The 7,500-nt window shown below is 40.1% G+C and overlaps 1 protein-coding gene across 1 annotated transcript in view; it reads right to left on the bottom strand.

The window, feature by feature from the left end:
• dachb (dachshund b) overlaps nt 1–7,500 on the bottom strand; it is a 103,380-nt gene that overhangs the window by 27,691 nt on the left and 68,189 nt on the right. The gene's annotated exons all lie outside the window — the stretch shown is intronic.

Here is a 7,500-nt window from a genome sequence, read left to right on the forward strand (position 1 = left end):
TCTCTCTCCCTGACTGATCTCCCATTGGTTTACACTTCTGAATGATCCCTCCTCCCTGTGTTATGTCCCGCCCCCAACATCCTGTTTCAACAGGAAATACGTCACAATAAGGAAGCAAGATGCTGTCAAAATGCAGTTTAATTGTGACCAAGAAGCAATGTGTGCACTTGGTAATCTTTAACACTCTTCTTAGGTTTAAAAAAAAGGCATGTTCTAGAAGCGTTGGCGTGTTCTAGATTGAATCAATGTCACTGAGGAAAATACATTATGAGGTAAATGTTGGATGTTTGGACCACAGTACAATCGTTTGGCTACAAAACACTTGGAATAGCAAAGCTTTCATGAACTGGAAACAGTCTTAAAGTCCCACCTGGACCCCAGAAGAGAGCTGGACAATGATGATCTACCAGAGAGCAGAGCTGGGACTCGAGTCACAATTTGAGCTGCTTGAGACTTGACTTGCTGCATGAAGAGAAGACTTGAGACTTGACTTGGGTTCTGGTGACTTGGGACTCGACTCTGACTTGTACTTTGACGACTTGAAAAGGTTTCTAAAGTCTTGACTTGAGATCTTGTGTTTGTGTAAATGACTCAGATTGAAAGTGATGAGATTTGTTCCAGCGGACGACTGAATTTAAATTCTGTTTTCTGAATTTGTATGGAATGATTGAATTTATTGAAGTTGAAACTGATTATAGAAATCAAACTCATGATGCTCTTACCAAGTTTTTATCCTATTAAAACCATATTGCATTGAAAAGTCCTAGATATTTAGTTTTCTTTAAGATATTAAATTGATACTGGACTCTTGATTTGTTCTGACTTGACTTGCTGTTCTACATTTAGACTTGAGACTTGACATTAATGACATGGACTTTACTTGGACTTGACTTAGACTTCACTTGGTAATCTACATGTAGACTTGAGACTTGACTTGAGACTTGACTTGGGACTCGAGCAAAGTTGACTTGGTCACACTGAAACCTTTATTTATTTCATTTTATTGTGATTCATATCATTTGCCACTTTGCTGTTCGTTCCCTTTAGTACTTTTCTACATTTAGACTTGAGACTTGACATTCATGACATGGACTTGACTTGAGACTTGTGCCTCAAGACTTGAGACTGACTTGGGACTCGAGTAAAGCTGACTTGGTCACACCTCTGCCATAGAAGAAAACAAAAAAGTCTGAGCAACAACAATGACACAACCTCATCAAAATGATGTTTTCACATATCAGTCTACTATGGAAAATGTCTATCCCCTTATGTACGATTTTTGTTTAAAAACTACACCAAAGATCTTATCATCTCAATCCAGCGTTTACTCTGTTCCGGGGAATCGGTAGAAACTGCACTTCTCTTTTTTCTCCTTCTTCTTCTCTTATTGCAGTCGGGCGCAGAACACTGTGGTGTTTTATCTGCTGAGTTAGTAAATGTTCCTCGGGCGCTGGCGTAAAAAAACGTCCGCGCCGTTTGCCCTCGCTGTTGAATAGCTTTTAAACAAAAATGATAAAAATGAGATTGTGCCATTGTTTGCTCATAAGAAGAATCCGTTTTTGTAGTTTTTCGTAGGTTCCAAAGGTTGACTCACTATCGCGTTCAATCGCTGAGCAAAACGGACATTTATTAATATGAAAATGTCTCTGATTATTACTTAAAGAGTGAAATGTCTGTTCTCTCTCTATTACCATTCCCTCTCATTCCTGCACTCTCCCTCTCTCTCTCCTCCTGCTCTCTCTCTCTGTCGCTGCCTCTCTCTCTCTCTCTCTCTGTCGCTGCCTCTCTCTCTCTCTCTCTCTGTCTCTCTCCCTCTCTCTCTCCTCTACTCCCCTGTTCCCTCTCTCATCCATCTTCATCTCCCTCCATTAGTTTGAATTAGCAACCGTCTCTCTCTATTATTGCCTACTGAATTCCCTGCGCTCTGTGTGTGTGTGTGTGTGTGTGTCTATCTCGGAGTGTGTGTGTGTGTGTGCGTGTGTGTGTGTGTGTGTGTGTGTGTGTAGATGACAGCTGGGCCTCATCCCCTCTGCCATTTACACCGGGGAAGAAAAGAAGTATAAACAGATGGGCAGATGTTCTCTCTCTCTCTCTCTCTCTCCTCTCTCTCTCTCTCTCTATCTCTCCTCTATCACTCCTTTCTCTCACTTCCTTTCTTGCTCTCTCTCATTTCTTCTCCTCCGTCTACCTCTCCTCTCTCTCTTTTCTGTCTTTCGCTGACTTTGTCTCTCTTCTTCCCCCCCTCTCTTTCTCTCTTTTATCTCCTCTCTCAAACTTGCTCCTTTGCTCTCTCTCTCTCCCTCGTCTTTCCCCTCTATTTGTCTTTGTCTCTCTCCCTTCTTTCCTCTCTCTCTTTCTTGTCTCTCTCCTCTTTGTCCCACTTGCTCTCTCTTTCCTCTCTTTCTCTGATTTGTCCTTTCTCTCTTCTTCACACTTGCTCCTTTGCTCTCTCTCTCCCTTCTTTCCTCCCTCAATCTCAATTTTCAATTGAACGAGCTTTATTGGCATAAATATTGAGAACAATATTGCCAAAGCAAAGAAATAAATGAAACGATCAATATGTAAATGAAAGAAGGAAGTTAATCAATATTAAAACATCCTAAGTCCTTCTATCAGTGTGTGTGTGTGTGTGTGTGTGTGTGTGTAATTGTCAGTACTTCTCTTTCTCTCTCTCCTTTTCTTATTCTTTCTCTTCCTCACTCGCTCTTTTGCCCTCTCCCTGTTCTCCCTCTCTCCTTTTTGTTCATCTCCTCTTTCTTCCACTTGTTCTCTCGCTCTTTCCAGCTCTCTCTCTTCTTTCTCCATCTCTCTCTCTTTCTGTTAGTGTCCCCTCTATCTTGTCTCTCTTTTGCTCTCTCTCTCTTCTTTCACATCTCTCGATCTCTCTCTCTTCTGATTTGCCCTGTCCCTCCCTCTATTTGCGTCTCTCTCTTCTTCTCCTTTTTCTGTCTCTCTTCTTCTCCTCCCCCTCTTTCTTAACCTCTCTGTCTCTTTCTCCTTCTTTCTTTTCATTTTTTCTCCCATCTTCTCTTTCCCTCCCTCGCTCATTTGCCCTCTCCCTGTTCCCCCTCTCTCTTTCTTCTTCGTCTCCTCTTTCTTCCACTTGTTCTCTCGCTCTTTCCAGCTCTCTCTCTTCTTTCTCCATCTATCTCTCTCTCTCTCTTTCTGTTAGTGTCCCCTCTATCTTGTCTCTCTTTTGCTCTCTCTCTCCCTTCTTTCACATCTCTCTCGATCTCTCTCTCTCTCCCTCTCTCTATTTGTGTCTCTCTCTTCTTCTCCTTTTTCTGTCTCTCTTCTTCTCCTCCTCTTTCTTAACCTCTCTGTCTCTTTCTCCTTCTTTCTCTCTCTTTCTTCTTCATCTCCTCTTTCTTCCACTTGTTCTCTCTCTCTCTGTCGTTTCCTTTCTCTCTTTCTGTTAGTCTCCCCTCTATCTGTTGTTTCTCTTCTCTCTTTTGCTCTCTCTCTCCCTTCTTTCACGTCTCTCTCTCTCTTGTCTGATTTGCCCTGTCTCTCTATTTGTGTCTCTCTCTCTCTTCTCCTCCTCCTCCTCTTTCTTAACCTCTCTTTTGCAGCTCCGTCTCTTTCTCCTTCTCTCTTTTCATTTTCTCTCCTCTCTTCTCTTTCCCTCACTCGCTCTTTTGCCCTTTTTCCCCTGTTCTCCCTCTCTCTTTCTTCTTCATCTCCTCTTTCTTCCACTTGTTCTCTCACTCTTTCCATCTTTCTCTTTCACCTTTCCTCGCTCGCTTTCTTTCTCTTCATCCTTCCCTCTATCTTGTTTTGCTCTCTCACTTCTTTCCCTTCTCTTCTTCTTCTTCTCCTCTTCTTTCCTCTGCCTATTCTCTCACTCTTTTCCAGCTCTCTGTCTCTCTCCCTCTCTTTCTCTTCTTCTCCTCTTTCTTCCACTTGTTCTCTCACTCTTTCCATCTTTCTCTTTCACCTTTCCTCGCTCGCTTTCTTTCTCTTCATCCTTCCCTCTATCTTGTTTTGCTCTCTCACTTCTTTCCCTTCTCTTCTTCTTCTCCTCTTCTTTCCTCTGCCTATTCTCTCACTCTTTTCCAGCTCTCTGTCTCTCTCCCTCTCTTTCTCTTCTTCTCCCCTTTCTTCCACTTGTTCTCTCACTCTTTCCATCTTTCTCTATCCTTTGCCCGCTCTCTTTCTCTTCATCCTTCCCTCTATCTTGTTTTGCTCTCTCACTTCTTTCCCTTGTCTTCTTCTTCTCCTCTGCCTATTCTCTCACTCTTTTCCAGCTCTCTGTCTCTCTCCCTCTCTTTCTCTTCTTCTCCTCTTTCTTTTACCTGTCCTCTCACTCTTTTCCAACTCTGTTTCTCTCTCTCTCTCTCTCTCTCTCTCTCTCTCTCTCTCTCTCTCACAGTTAATTGTCAGAAACTGAGATACGAGGTTTCGGACGACAGCGATGACAGATAAAACGACATAACTCTCTTCCCCTCTCTCTCTCTCTCTCCTTCCATCTCTCTTTCATCCCTCGCTCCGATCGCAGTGTCTTTTCCCCGCTCCGTAGTGTGAAAACAATATTGCCGTCGCCACAAGCCGAACAAGCCCGGGCGATCGGATATCTTTCTTCTTCTTTTTTTTCTTCTCCTCTCGCCCTAAATATCCCTTTCTCGTTCTGTTTCTTTTTTGTCTATTTCTCCCCTTCCTCCCTCTCTTTATTTTCTTTTCGTCGGTACACTCGTTCCTCTGCCTCTATTGTCTGCGGTAGTTTCCCAGGCCGGTGTGAGTGTCTGTTACAAAGAAAATAAGGTCGGACAATGAAAAGACTAACACACACACACACACACACACACACACAAAAAAATCACTCTGAATGAAATGAAAGAAGAGAGAGAGGAAGAAGAAGAAGAGCAGAGGGAGAGGGAGGGAATAAATAAAAAACGACAAGGCGAGAGAGAATAAAAATGAGAGAATAGGAAAGAGAAACTCTATCACCCCATTTGCCAGGTCAGCTGAAGAAAAGGCGGAAGAGATGGAAGAGTAGAAAGAGAGAGAGAGAGAGAGAGAAAAAAGAAAAATAGAAACAGGAGAGTCCGGGTGGAAACAGAAAGGATCGCTCTCTCTCTCTCTTTTCTTTTCTCTTTGCTTTTTGTTTTCTCTCTTTTCAATAATTCAAAGAGGCGGACCCGGAGAGAGTGAGTGTGTGGACGGAGGTGTGGGTCGCCGCACGCTTTCTTCCTCTGTGGTTTTATATCAGATACATACAGAGCATCAGACAGGCGTTTCCTGGGAAATATTCACGTTAAATATCGTATTCAGGAAACCGCTTTCCTGAAATATCCTGTTCAGACTGACTTTAGAGTGAGATATAGTATTGGGACAACTAATTCCCATAAAATATTTCATGAAATTGTGATTTTGGACCAACATTTTCCACAAAATCTAGTGTTCAGACCATCATTTGCATGAAATGTTACTGTGAATTATCACATTCAGACAGATACTTCCATGAAATATCGTATTCGGACAGACTTTAAAGTCAAATATTATATTCAGGCAACTATTTCCACAAAATATTTCGTTAAATTGTGATTTTGGACCAACATTTTCCACAAAATCTAGTGTTCGGACAAACATTCCTGTTAAATGTTCCTGTGAATTATTGCATTCGGACAAATATTTGCATGAAATATCGTATTCAGACAGACTTTCCAGTGAAATATAGTGGTCAGACAACTATTTCCACAAAATATTTCATGGAATATTGATTTTGGGCAACTATTTCTATTAAATGTTTCAGTGAATTATCGCATTCAGACAGACTTATCAGTGAAATATAGTACTGAGACTACTATTTCTGCCAAGTATTTAGGGAAATATTGATTTTAGGCAACCATTTCCCTATAATATAGCATTCAAACAAGCGTTTCTGCTAAATGTGTCTGTGAATTATCATATTCGGACAACTACTTCCCTGAAATGCAGTATTCAGACTCACTAACTATTCTGGACATCCGCAAAATATGATGTTCGGACAACAATTTACATTAAATATTGTATTCAGACAACCATCTCTGTTAAATGTTTCTGTTAATTATTATATTCTGACAAATAATTCATGAACAAACAACCATTTCCATGAAATATAGTATTTGAACAGCCATTTCTGTGACATATTTCTGTAAAATAGTATTGTATTTTATATTACAGTATTATACAGTATAGTTTATATAGTATTCTTCTATTTTATTGTCTTGTATTGTTTATTTTTTTCACTTGTACTTCATGACTTTTTGCCTTTTCTTATACTGTGAGGCACTGTAACATTCGCTTTTAAAAGTGAAATACCAATAACGTGTGTATGTTATTGTTATTATTATTATTATTATTATCATTATTAATAATAAAAACGCCCTCTTGACAAAATCTGGTGTAATTGTCTAATAAAGTCCATAAATCAGCTCAGTAGAAAACACACAGCCGCACTGAAGATATAAGATCTGGACCTGAAACTATAAGGACTATTAATGTGACTGGATGAATGAAGAATAGAGAAACACGTGGGAAGGAAGGGAGTAAAAGAGGGATAGAAGAAGAGAGAACGGACGTTTGAATGAGAGAAAAGGAAGAACACTGAATAGTATTGTAACCCGACCTCCTTATGTAAGAAAACTGTCTTTCACTAATATCGTTTTCACCATTACACTCACAACAAGATGGTGACCTCAATGAAACGAAGCAGAGAACACACACACACACACACACACACACACACACACACACACACACACACACACAATAATATTAATGATATTCGTGAAGAGACTCAGTTCTCTTGCATAAGGAGCGGTCGGGTTTCAATACTAAACGTCTTTCTCTTCTTTCTTTTCTTTCTTTCTTTCATTCTTTGGTTTCCTTTCCTGCCTCCTTTTCCCAGGTGTTGATATTCATTTAATAAATAGTAAGGTGAGGTAAAAAAAGAAGAAAAGAAGATAATAAATGAAGGTAATTGATCCTTGAGGGGGAAATTCAGCAAAGAATAGAGTTGCAGGCTGGAAAAAGAAGAGTTAAAAGTACTAAAGGGAACAAACAGCAAGGTGGCAAATGATATGAATCACAATAAAATGAAATAAATAAAGGTTTCAGTGTGGCCAAGTCGACTTCGCTCGAGTCCCAAGTCAGTCTCAGCTCTTGAGGCACAAGTCTCAAGTCAAGTCCAAGTCAAGTCCATGTCATTAATGTCAAGTCTCAAGTCTAAATGTAGAACAGCAAGTCAAGTCAGAACAAATCAAGAGTCCAGTATCAATTTAATATCTTAAAGAAAACTAAATATCTAGGACTTTTCAATGCAATATGGTTTTAATAGGATAAAAACTGGGTAAGAGCATCATGAGTTTGATTTCTATAATCAGTTTCAACTTCAATAAATTCAATCATTCCATACAAATTCAGAAAACAGAATTTAAATTCAGTCGTCCGCTGGAACAAATCTCATCACTATCAATCTGAGTCATTTACACAAACACAAGATCTCAAGTCAAGACTTTA

This window comes from Centroberyx gerrardi, chromosome 23, assembly GCF_048128805.1.
Source record: "Centroberyx gerrardi isolate f3 chromosome 23, fCenGer3.hap1.cur.20231027, whole genome shotgun sequence".
In the NCBI taxonomy this organism is placed as follows: Eukaryota; Metazoa; Chordata; class Actinopteri; order Beryciformes; family Berycidae; genus Centroberyx; species Centroberyx gerrardi.